The sequence below is a fragment of the Triturus cristatus genome, chromosome 6, assembly GCF_964204655.1.
Source record: "Triturus cristatus chromosome 6, aTriCri1.1, whole genome shotgun sequence".
Lineage (NCBI taxonomy): Eukaryota > Metazoa > Chordata > Amphibia > Caudata > Salamandridae > Triturus > Triturus cristatus.
The window spans coordinates 902,581,563-902,593,969 of record NC_140589.1 but is presented as its reverse complement, the minus strand read 5'-3'; positions in this window follow the sequence as shown (position 1 = coordinate 902,593,969).

Sequence of the window (12,407 nt, the reverse complement as noted above, 5' to 3'; positions counted from 1 at the left end):
ATATTACAGTCAACATCAGTGATTTTGCGAGGTATAGGCGTCCCCCACATATTTGGTGGTCTACCGAAGATCACCTCGTACGGGGATAGCCCTGTTCGAGAATGTGCTACCATTCTCATGTAAAAGAGTGCAACTGGTAAGGCTACTATCCAATCGACACCTTTTTCCCTACATATTTTGGACAATCTAATTTTCAGAGTTTGATTATGGCGTTCCACGAGACCTGCTGCCTCGGGATGCCGGACACAGTGAAATTTCCATTGGTAGCCTAACAAAAGGGAAACGTGTTTCATTAGTTCGGATGAGAACGGCTGGCCATTATCTGAGTAGACAACACGTGGTAAACCGTACCGTGGGAAGAATTCTCGAACTAACTGTTTGGCAGTAGTCGGAGCAGTGTAATCTGAAACCGGGTATGCTTCTGTCCAACGGGAAAGAGCACAGACAACTACGAGAACATATTTGAATCCTCGACATCGTTCCATCTGGATATAATCCATCTGGAGGACTTCAAAAGCATGATCGGGAGGTTGAAATCCACCCTGCTCTACGGGGATGCTTTTACCTGGATTAAACTGACAACATATCATACAGGTACGAACTTTTTGTTTAGCTGCTGCTCGCAAGTGTTTGTTGAACCAAATGTGTTGAATGCTGTCTAGCATAGCTTTTTCTCCTAGGTGTGCTGGACTATGTATTGTGTTAATGATGACTTGAACCATAGAGTCGGGAAGAAACCATATAGATTTTTCCTTCGTCATCCATCCTTGATCCGTTTGGATCCCTCCTAATTCAGTCCATTTCTTTATTTCTTCTGGTGTAGCATGTGTCTGTATGTCAATTACATCAAGGGCGGGATCCTTAACTGTCATGCAATGTGTTAGTGTCTGAACTATTGTCTTTGTCATGTCAGTTGTGAGAGTCTGATTCTGAGCAGTCTGTTTAGCTGTTCTGTCAGCTAGGTCATTACCCTGAGAAATGATATCGGTAACTTTTGTATGGGCTTTGCATTTCATAATCGATATTGCAGTGGGTAGATGAATCGCGTCCAATAGTGTTTGAATGAGGGGTCCGTGCTGGATGTGGGCACCGTGAGAAGTTAAATAACCTCTCTCTCGCCACAGTACGCCGAAGTCATGGACGACTCCGAATGCATAACGTGAATCTGTGTATATGTTGACTTTCTTATTTTTGGCTTGAATACAGGCTTGTGTCAGAGCGATGAGCTCTGCTGCTTGAGCTGACAAAGTGTTAATACAATTTGTTTCAATGACTTCAGTGTCTGTTGTGACTGCGTAAGCGGCCACTAGCTCTCCTGTACTTGTTCTCATACATGACCCATCTACATACAATGTCAAGTCTGGATCTGACAAAGGGATATCTGTCAAGTCTTGTCTGGGTTTCGTCGTGATAGTAATGACTTCGACACAATCATGTGCCAATGGATCTGTTCCGCCCACTGGTAACAGTGTGGCAGGGTTTAACGTATTGCAACGTCTGATTTCTATGTGTGGCTGAAATAATGTCAGTTCGTAACCGGTGAGTCTCGCTATAGTCAAGTGTTGTGTTTGTGTGCGGTTCAAGAGAACCTCCACTGCGTGTGGTACTTGTACTGTCAATTGGTGTCCTAACACTATGGCATCGCTTTGTCTGATTGCTAAAGCTGTTGCTGCCACCGATTTCAGGCACGCAGGAAGAGCCTGAGCTACTGGATCTAATGTACTAGAGAAATAAGCACATGGTTTGTGTGATCCTGCTTGTTCCTGAGTGAGTACTGACAAGGCAGTACCTTCGCGTTCTGTAACAAAGAGTGTAAACTGTTTGCTGTAACATGGTGTTGCTAAAACAGGTGCTTGGCATAAAGCTTTCTTTAAGCTTTCAAAGGCGTGTGTATGTTCTTGAGTCCAAGGGAGGACAGTCAATGTGGCTGCCTCCTGTGTTGTCAACTGGATGAGTGGTTTTGCTAGAAATGCATATTGAGGGATCCACTGCCTACAGTACGAAGTGAGGCCTATGAATGCCCGTACCTCCTTTTGTGTCTTGGGTGGTGGCATGTTAGCGATTAACTGGATGCGGTCGGGTGTAAGCTGCCTTCCCTCCTTGGACAGCGAGTGCCCAAGGTAAACAACTCGCTGGACACAGAATTGCAGCTTAGAAGGGGACACCTTGTGTCCCTTGTTAGCCAAAAATTTTAAAACCGTCAGTGACGCTTTTTCACATTCAGGTTCGCTTCGGGCGGTGATCAGCAGATCATCGACATATTGAAGCAAGGCAGTGTTAACTGGCATGTGGATACTGTCAAGTTCTCGTTTCAGTGCTTGGCTATAGATGCTGGGGCTTTCTGTAAATCCTTGAGGTGCGCGTGTGAATTTAAAACTTCGTCCATTTAAACTGAACCCGAACAAGTATTGACTTTCCGGATCGATTGGGACGCTAAAGAAGGCATTTTTGAGGTCAATTACAGTGAAGAACGTTGCTTCTGAGTCAATAGCTGTTAGTAATGAAGAGATATCTGGGACCACAGGGTATTGTGGTACAATACATTTATTTAATTCGCGCAGATCAATAACTAATCGATATACTGGTGGTGCTTTTGGATCCGTTCTTTTAAGAATCGGAATTATCGGGGAATTACATACATTGGAGTCGGTTTCGACAGCCACTCCTTGTGCAATGAGCTCGTCAATGATTTGCAGCAAAGCCACAACAGCATCGGGTGGTAACTTGTATTGTCGTATTCGTGGTAGTATTACTCCTGTTTTTAGTGTGACACGATATGGTGTAATATTCATGCAACCAACATCAGTGGGGCCTTGTGCCCATAAATGTGTAGGTAAATTCTGCAGTCGGTGATCCATGTCTCTGGACACGTAGTGACCTTTAAAGTCACGTAAAAATAGTCGTACTCCTTCCGGAGAACAACATATTATAGCTCCTAGAGCTTTCAATGTTTTTATACCTAACAAGTTTTCTGGACATGATTTAGTAAGCAATAAATCTGTAGTACGTGTCAATGGACCGATTGTAAGTGGAAGAGGTTGTGTTACGTCATTTATTATAGGTTTTCCTGAGAATCCAAGGGAAATATTTTGTGAGCCTGAGAGGGGTGCCCCTGGAACTTCACTGCGTCGTATAGTCGTTCTGCTTGCCCCTGTATCAAGTAAAAACTTTCTGTCTTCCCCTAATAGTTCACTATGTACATAAGGTCCCTCTTGGTCTACAGGAACCTCAATAAGGGGTAAGCCAACTTCCCTCTCTAGGCTATGTCATGTATATCGCTGATAATCGGGATAATCTGCTTGTGCATACTGATACATCTGTTGTGTTGTTGCTTGTGTTGCAGCAATAGGCTGCGCTGGTGGTGGTGCTACGGTCTGTTGTGGAGCTCCCTGTTGCGGAGCTAGTTGTTGCAGAGCTAACCTAGGTTGTGCATGCTGAGAGATTTGTTGTTGATTCTGATCCTGTCTAGGTGGACGTGGTCTCTCCTGGGTTCTACCTGTAGCAATATTATGTTTCAGGACTGGACAATCGTGTATATAATGACCTGGTTGTTTACAATAGTTGCATGTCCCTTTCGTAGGACCTGCGGAATTACCCTTTTGATGACCATCAGCTGGGACTGACTGAGCAACAAGCATTTTCATTTTTGTATCTTTCATACGTCTTTGTTCGTGTTCTTGTTCTTCTCTAATTCTATTGTGATGATATTGTAACATCTGTAACATCTCTGATGGGGTATTACCTTGCCAGGTACTTTCGAATTTCAATACTCTATTCTTGACTTGTAGCAGAGAATTTTCAACTAATTTTGTCACGAACAGATGTGGATATGACTCACTACTCGCTTTTATGCCACTATTTATACCAAAACATTTTTCAAATCGGGAATAGAAATCACTAGTGTCTTCATCTGGCTTTTGTTTACAGGCTGATATTGCACCCCAGTCTTCCTTTTTCGTAGTTAATAAACGTGGCAGTACCTGCACTAGTAATCCTGGTAGTGCTGTAGTCTTTTCCCCAAGTCCTGCTCCTGCAGCTCGGGCCCTTTCTTCGTTTTCTAATGCTGTCCAATCTATCTTTTGGTCTCCCACCTCCCATTCCTTTTCTTTGAGTTTCTCATAAACACCGGCGGGTAATAGGACTTTTAATATTTTCATAATATCGGGGTAGGTATACTCTCCCATGAGTAACATGTCTTTTATCTCGCGGTGGAAACCTGCTGGGTCCTTGTCATGGCTGGGTACTACTTTCTTCATTTCTAATAATTCCAGTTTAGTTATAGGCGTGTACACAAACACGCGTGTAAAGTTATTACCGTCACCTCTGATTGGGTGTACTTCGCGTAACGGGTTCTGTCTATCTATGTGATACATTTTTCTTCCTATGATGGGAACTGGAACGTGTTCTGGGCATACGAAATTTAAATATTGGTTTCGGAATTCTAGAATTTCTTTGATCAAATCAGTACTTGACCCTCTCCATATGTTCGTTAGTAGTTCTGTCAATATGTCAGGTAAGGGTCCTGGATCGGAGTGTTGGCTTTTATATAATATAAGGAGGTGTTGAATCATGTATATACTAGCTAAACGCTGTTCGTATGGGTCAAGATTCAGAAACGTGTGTGCAAGTACATCATCATTGTAGTCGCTGGGACTGTCAGCCCATTGTACTGCTGACCTGGCTAATTCTTGTTCGTCCATGGAATCGAGCACATGGTACCCCCTTCGATCTCGGAGTAATTTATCAGCGGCTTGGAATAGGTGTTCGGGGGATTTTGTATTTAACATAGGGTTTGGAAAATGTCTATTATATTCTGGACGTATTGGACGTATCGGGTCGTTAAAGTCTCTAGTATTATTATGGGGTCTTCCTCTACCTACATAAGCTATTGTTTCTAATTGTTCTGATTCTTGCTCCTCCTCCTCTTCTGATTCTACTCTGTCTGTTTCTCGTCTTTCTTTATGTATTCGTTCTACTTCCTTGCGGATCTTTCGACTCATGGCGATTATACACGCCTGTCTATCGTGTTTCTCTTCTGATATGTTCTGACCCCATTTGACAAGTCTTTGCATGGTATCGTGATCTGCCCCGGGCCTGTCTTGATTCCTAATTACACAATTTATGAAAAAACGTAGTAGTTGTCTTTGGACATCCACTTTCTGGTATTCCATACCTTCGTTAATACTTTCTGGACCTCGCCCTGTTTGGACAAAGCGATATATTTCGTCTAGGTGTTCACCCATTCCTGGTATTGTCATTAAATATAATGTAGCTCGTCTTATACGTAGTGATGATATGAGCAATTTATCCTGTCTACCTGGTACTGGGTCGTATCTACAATCCACAAGCTGTTCTTTAAACATGTCGGATGTCGCTAGTTGGGGTGTACGTTGGAGTGCTAAATCTCTGAGGGTCTGTTTATTTCGCGGCGGGGTGGCAAACATGTCTGTCGTACCTCCTGTAGCACCATCTGAGGTGCTAGGCACGAAAGGATTCGTTGGACGTAGGATAGAGATTGTAGATGCGGGAAAAACTGTAGAAACGGACGGACCTGTGGGAACTTGTGTAGGAGTTTGTAGTTGCGGGGGTACAGACGGATGCTCTTGGTGTTGAACACCATCGGCAAGCGGTATGTGTGGTAGGGCATTAGCATACTCGGGAGCTACGTCATCTAAATAGGAGGAAAGGAAAACGTCCTTTGCTGTTTTGGGATGTGTTTTGGGATGTGCTTTTATCGGGAGTAATGGAGGAGTTAAGTCTTTTGGTATTTCCGGGATAGCCTTAGGTAACCCTTCGGCCAAAAGAGGATACATACCATTCATAAGAGTGTTTCTTTGTCTATCTACTTGTTCTGAGTTTACTCGGGTACCTTCCTCAAGTAATAGATTTTCTCGAGTTTTATTTGAATTCTCTCTACCTTTCTCTTCCTGTCTGAGTGCTTTTTCTGTACGTCTGTATGATTCTTTACGCCATAATTCAATGGCATCTTTCTGTGACTGTCTGGCTTTCTTTTTCCATAATTCTTCTTCTACTCTCATGATGCAATCTGCATCCCAGGTCCCTGCTGCGGGCCATCTCTGACTCTCTGGTAATTCTTTGGTGTAGTCCACCCATAAATCAAGAAATAATACGGCATCTAGGCCATGCTTATGATACATAAAGTATCCTGGAGTGTCCCTAGGTGGGATGGGAACAGCTTCTTCGAGTACCCCTTTTCTGGTTTTGATCTGTCTTAGTTTCGAAAAGAGCGGCATTTTTAGATCTTGTTACTTAATCTTAAACACACTTAATACAAATAAACACAATAATGAACAGTCATTCACACCACAATGTATAGAACGTATTAAAACATTTAACATTTAACAGTTTTAACGAACAATGATAACTAATAGAAAACTAGTTACTGACATAATACTGACACTAGATAGTACTTATTTATATGCAAGACATACTATATATACTGCTAAACAGTACAGATACACTGCTAAAACAGTGCAGACCGGACTTGTGTACCCAAACCCGTCTTGACCGGCACAGACTATGTGCACGTTAAATGCCTCCCCGGTAATGGTACTCACCGGGTAGCTCGGAACGGAAGGCCTCGGAACGGAACTGAAACTGGACCGGACTGGACTCGACTCGACTGGACTCGGAACTTCGGAACCTGGTGGGCCTCTGTATACCTCGGATCTTGCTCTCTCAGCTAGGCTCTGGTCGGGATACTTCGCACTTCTCACCGCCTCGTCTGGGTGTTGATCGCAGCCTCAGTCACCCCCGCTCGGCCGGAGGGAGATACAGGAAATCCTGCGGGTACGCGTAGTTGTCCGTTCAGCTGTGGTAGGAGACCGGGCCTGCAATGCACCGCCGGCGCGTGAGATGAGAAAGTGTCCCTATTCGGGCGCCAATTTATGTGGTAAATATTTAATTACCGGTACTATTTTTTATGCGGTAAAGTCTATTAAGAATAACTCAGTAAATATAAGAGGCAGAATCCGTGGTATTAGAGGTTTTTAAAAGGCTTTATTCCTATACAAAGGAATACAATTCGAATTGTAGGCTTTCTATTCCATCACCACGAAAGTTCAGGAAGGAAGGGCATACATTATTGGCAGATAAGCAGTTTTATAGAAAATACATTACAGTGAGACAGATGCAAGAGGCGTAACAGCTGATAGTACAGATAAAAGGTGCATACGTAACTAACAAAGGCGTATACATGGGTGTAACTAAAATACGTCATTAAACATGATGTCACAAGTGGGTGGATCCATAGAAGAATCCTGCAATGTCAGCAGAAATATTTGGCAGAGATGCGCGCGCAGCCGCATAACGTGTGATTGACGTGCGACTAGAGGGTGAAGGGGACTTGACATTTAGCTCTACATGTGGAGACAGAAGTCTGGGGGTTATGTCAACCTAATCCCAAATCATATCTAATATCCTATGTTTAATGAACTGGGTTATCCAAAAGGAAAGGTCTCTAGGATAGAATCTATTCTATACTGACTGTTAGTGCGTGTACAAGCGTCTAAGTGTCTACATGAGATGCGAGGGGGTAGGAATATTCCATGGTAACGGAGCTATGAATTACTTGCATGAGGACAGCGAGGCCTGGCCCCTTTGCACGGTAGCTGAAGGAATGTTTACCTAAACTGCTAGACAGGAATGCATCGGATGAGGAGCGGAGTAGATAATCTTGAAGGTGAAATACAGTTTTTGGCAGGCAATATGCTAGATCAGGCACCGTTAGCTGCGCAGGGAGTAGGACAAAGTTCATGGATACAGATGCAGGCTCAGACTGGAGCTTTCAGAGGCAGAAGGCAGGAAAAGGCTTGATGACAGAATTCAGGGCCTACTCGCCTGAATCTGTAAAATGTGGAAAGTGAACCACATAAAGTCGGTGGCCTTTCATACTTAGGAATGGAATATCTGACCCATTCATGGCGGATCTGAAAGAGGACATGTTGACGGTGGACGCACATATATTTGCGTCTTCAAAACTGGAGCAGGAGGGAACATACATGTACTTATAGCATGCACATGGAGCCGTTGGGGTCTACGATAGGGGACATAACTGATCACAAAATTCATATTTCCTCAGTACTGCAGGCACCTGATTTCCTCTTTGTCTAACGTTGGATGATAGTTGTTAGCTTCCCTGAGTGCTTCTTCAAGATAGATAAATACAAATTGAAGAGGCTTGGAGCTAACACACATCCCTGTTTTAATCCTTTGTGGGTGTCTGTTTTCCTTGTTACACAACTGCCATCGCCTATTCTCACCTGGATCCAGGTACCTGTGTACAGTTCTTTAATGGCATTCAATAGGTTATTTGGGATGCCCCACATTGCTAGTCTTTCCCAACAGTGTTTTCGAGGGACACAATCAAAAGATGACTTAGGTCCACAAAGCAAGCAAACAACTGCTTGCTCCAGTGTTTGGTCTTTTCGGTTAGTAGCGCTAGAGCTGAGAGATTAGTTAATGTGCCTGCCTCTACCCTGAACACAGTTTGGGACCAAGGTATCCTTTTATTGTCATCTGACAATTTTTTGAGATGTTCTAGCAGACAGGCAGCATATAGCTTGGCTTCAACATCTATTAGTGTAATGAGACTATAGTTGCTGGGCAGTGATGGATTTCCGCCTTTAAAGATTGGCTGAAAAGTAATTCCCTTCCATGATTCGGGGATTCTATTTGTCAGAAACAACTCCTTAAAAAAAAGGAGTGAAGTAGTCCGCCCTGTACGAAGCTTCTCCTTAAAGAGAGCATTTGGTATCTCGTTTGGACCTGCTGTACCTTCTGTTTTTTAGTATCTTTGGGCCTCATGTAGGAAGCCAAATACCGGTCGGTAACGGCCGATTTTCGGTAATTATACCGTTACCGACCGGTATTTTGGCTTTTGAGATGTAGTGGGAGAATTTCATGATTCGGTATTTACCGAATCGGTAAAATTACCGATTCGGTAAATTTACCGATTCGGTAAATTTACCGATTCGGTAAATACCGAATCATGAAATGAGATGTAGGGGGAGTGTGTGGTGGGTGTGGGGATTCGTTATTTACCACCAACTAAAGGTTGGTGGTAAATGACGAATAGGTGAAAAAAAGCATTTTTGTGCACGTTTAAGTGTGCAATGTGGCAGACATACATGCCCTTAGGGCATGTATGTGCGCCACATGTGCACACATGGCCGAATCAGGGGTGCAACAGGGTGTCAATGTGACACCCTGCCACCCTTGCATGTGCTCCTCCATTACCGAATCGGTATTTACCGATTCGGTAATGAGGCATACCTTCCCATCAATGGGAAGGTATGCCTCATTACCGAATCGGTAAATACCAATTCGGTAATTACCGAATTTTTCCGATTCGGTAATATTTACCGACTCATTACCTACATTGCATTTACCACTTCATAAATACCGAATCGGTATGATTCGGTATTTATGAAGTGGTAAATGCCAGCCCACCTACATAAGGCCCTTAATGATTTTTGTTAATTGGTCTGTTTCTATGAGTACAAGGATATTTTTGCTTTGATGTTTCTTATTCATGATGTTTTTCATGAGCCCCTGATGCTATCTGCATAGCTGTTGACAAGCCCCTTCTCATTTCAGATAAAATACCACAACTGTCTTTTTTTTAATTTGAACTCTGATTCTTTGTAACTTGCTTGCATGTGAGCCACCCACGTGTCTGTGTTACTACCTCTTGGGTGAATGTAGATATTTATTACAATTATTATTGTCAGTGTCTTGCTAGTCTTTTGATTATCCAATTTTATTGCAAGGATCCATTTGGTCCCTGTTGGATGTTTTTCCATAGACCAGTCGAGTTTGGTTGAGAGATACGTAGATGACCAAATCTTGCTGATTTTACTGCTGGTATGTGGTACTCCGTATAGTCTAAGATTGCCAGAGGTTTAAGATTCCACGTTTCTTGAGTCAAAATTATATTGTATTTTAAGAGGAAATACCTGCCTTCGCTGTTTTCTAGTAGTTTTCTAACCCGTTGGTATTCCAGGAGCAGATGCTAAGAGTTTTAGGCCTTTCCTGTGGAGTTTACACATGTTGTCGGGTTTGACAGTGGACATGGATTTTTAATAGCCCGGTCCTTTAGTCGCCTTCTACCCGATTGATCTTTTTGTATCCGTGTGCATTTCCTCCTTGGGTACCCGTACTAAGGGGCTTAATAATTTTTAGGTTCTCATAGTCTTTTTAGTTCATTCCTGCACCAATGGCACCCCTTAGGATTGATCCCCATCTTTGTTTTATAGGTACCAGAGGCCCTGGGTAGAATGGTTCCTCAATTCTTTGTAGCTCAATCCCCCAGGACTTAACCCTTTGCTGATGTAGCATGATGTAATCTACTATTTCTGGTGAGGACCAACTTGTTACTGTAGCCTCTCTGTTAATCAGTGATGGATGAGCTTTGAATTCGACTGATAACAAATTGGTGGTTTTGATGTGTGCTATATCCCTTATTTCCTTTATCAGTCTAATGATCGTGCCTCTGTTTACGATGTCAAAGATTCCTTTTGAGATGTAATTGGGGAGAAACACTAACCTATTTGACTGGTTTCCATTTGAAGTGACCCTTTGATCTTTGGTAGTCTTATGAAATAGCTGACTGACATTTTGTGACGTACGATCTTCCCAGACCCAATTTGTGTTTTGCATTTGCACTGGCCATATTCCATTACCTTGATGTTCCTGGAAACAATTCTGTTTCTGCGCCTCCAGTATAATTAACCTGTTTGCTGATTCCCTTCCCACTTGTGCCTTGGGCATTTATTCTCCTGTCAGACTGAGGCGAGTAGAATCCGCTGCCATGGGTGTCTTTAATATTTGTTTATTGGGAACAGGCTCAAAGTGGACTGTAGACCCACTCTGTAGATCTGTATCTTTATTCAAGTCATGTGGGTCTTTTATGTTCTCTTTCCTTTTGACAACTACTTCTGGGCTCCCAAGCTGTTCGCTTACTAAATCTAACTTCCCCTTATATGTGTCCTCTTGGCTGGATGGACCTTCTTTCTTGTGTTGAGAAAATAATTGCCATATTTTCTTTTGTTGAGCTGCTTTTCCTTTGTTACGTGTTTTTCTTGATCTCTTCTTTTTTCCTTTTTCGAGACCTCCGGCTTTGCCTCTGCTATCTCACTCTTTTCCTCTTCCTCTGTTTTTCTGCTAGCTACACATTTGTCTTGTCTGTCCAAGGTGTTGTCTACCATTTCTGTTACTTGAGGATTATCCACACAAGAGGACTGATTAGATGAAGCACGGTTCTTCTTAACTAGACTGTCCGGTGGGCTATCTGTCATTTCTATTGACTGTGGAATTTCCACCGTAGCGGTTTGGTCGGTTGAAGAACTGCTCTCCTTTATTTTAGGCTTTTCCACTGTGAGTTTGATATTTTTTGAGTACTCTCCTTGGATTCGTGAAAAGTTTGACTAGTATCTGGCCTTGCTGCATGTGCTCTTTTTTCCCTCAGTAGGCCAGTCAAAATTGATGTTAAACTTTGCTGATTATCACCTTGTGGTAAACAATGACAGTTAATTTGCTGCGTGTACCTATACTGCTGGGATCTCATTATGAGATTGTTGAGTGACTGTAACTTTTTGTCTATTCCTACAATGTAGGTGGCCATGATATTTAAAAGATCCACTTGGAGGTCGTTTTTGTCCACTTGGTGGGAGATTGCTGAGGAGATTGACTCCAGAGTCAATAAAAAGACTTCCCATGTATTGGATGGAACTCTGTCACCAGAATCTTTGAGTTCATCCTTGATTTGAAGGGGTATTTCCCTGCTTGGCGCTAAAAGTTGCTTCTCTAATGAAAATAAATTTTTTTCACTTTCCCTAACTTGTATTGTTATCGACGTGTTATTATTGATTGCTGTCTTTTTGTCCATATTGAAGATACCTCCTACCTTACTCCGATCTGACGCCGTTGCTTTTATGCTCCTGCTGATTCAACTACTCCATTCGAGGTTACCGAGGAAGTCCTTGGGTGGTCAAGACTTTGTGCACCCATAATGTGTACAGGGGTTGTGGTTTCTAGTAGCTCTATTCATAAGCACTCCTGAACTGTGGGACATGATGATTAGCTTAGCTGAGCTGTCTCGGGTATCTGTTCTTGTTCATCCCAGCAGCTGAGGTTTAACGAAAAAAGAAAGTCACATGAAATTTGATTGTGAACTTCAGCTTCAGTTATGAAGTTATTAGCCGTGTTTGTTGTGACCGGGATTTTCTGGACTCTCCCGTCTTCTGAGCCCTTTTGACTTGCTCGGTCCTGTCCGACCCTCATAGGGGCTTCGCCCTGTTCTTGTTGTTGCCTTTCTACTGTTTCATAGTCCAGTTGACAGTGTGATGCAAGCTCTCCTTGAGTTGTTACTTCTAACTGTGATGAGA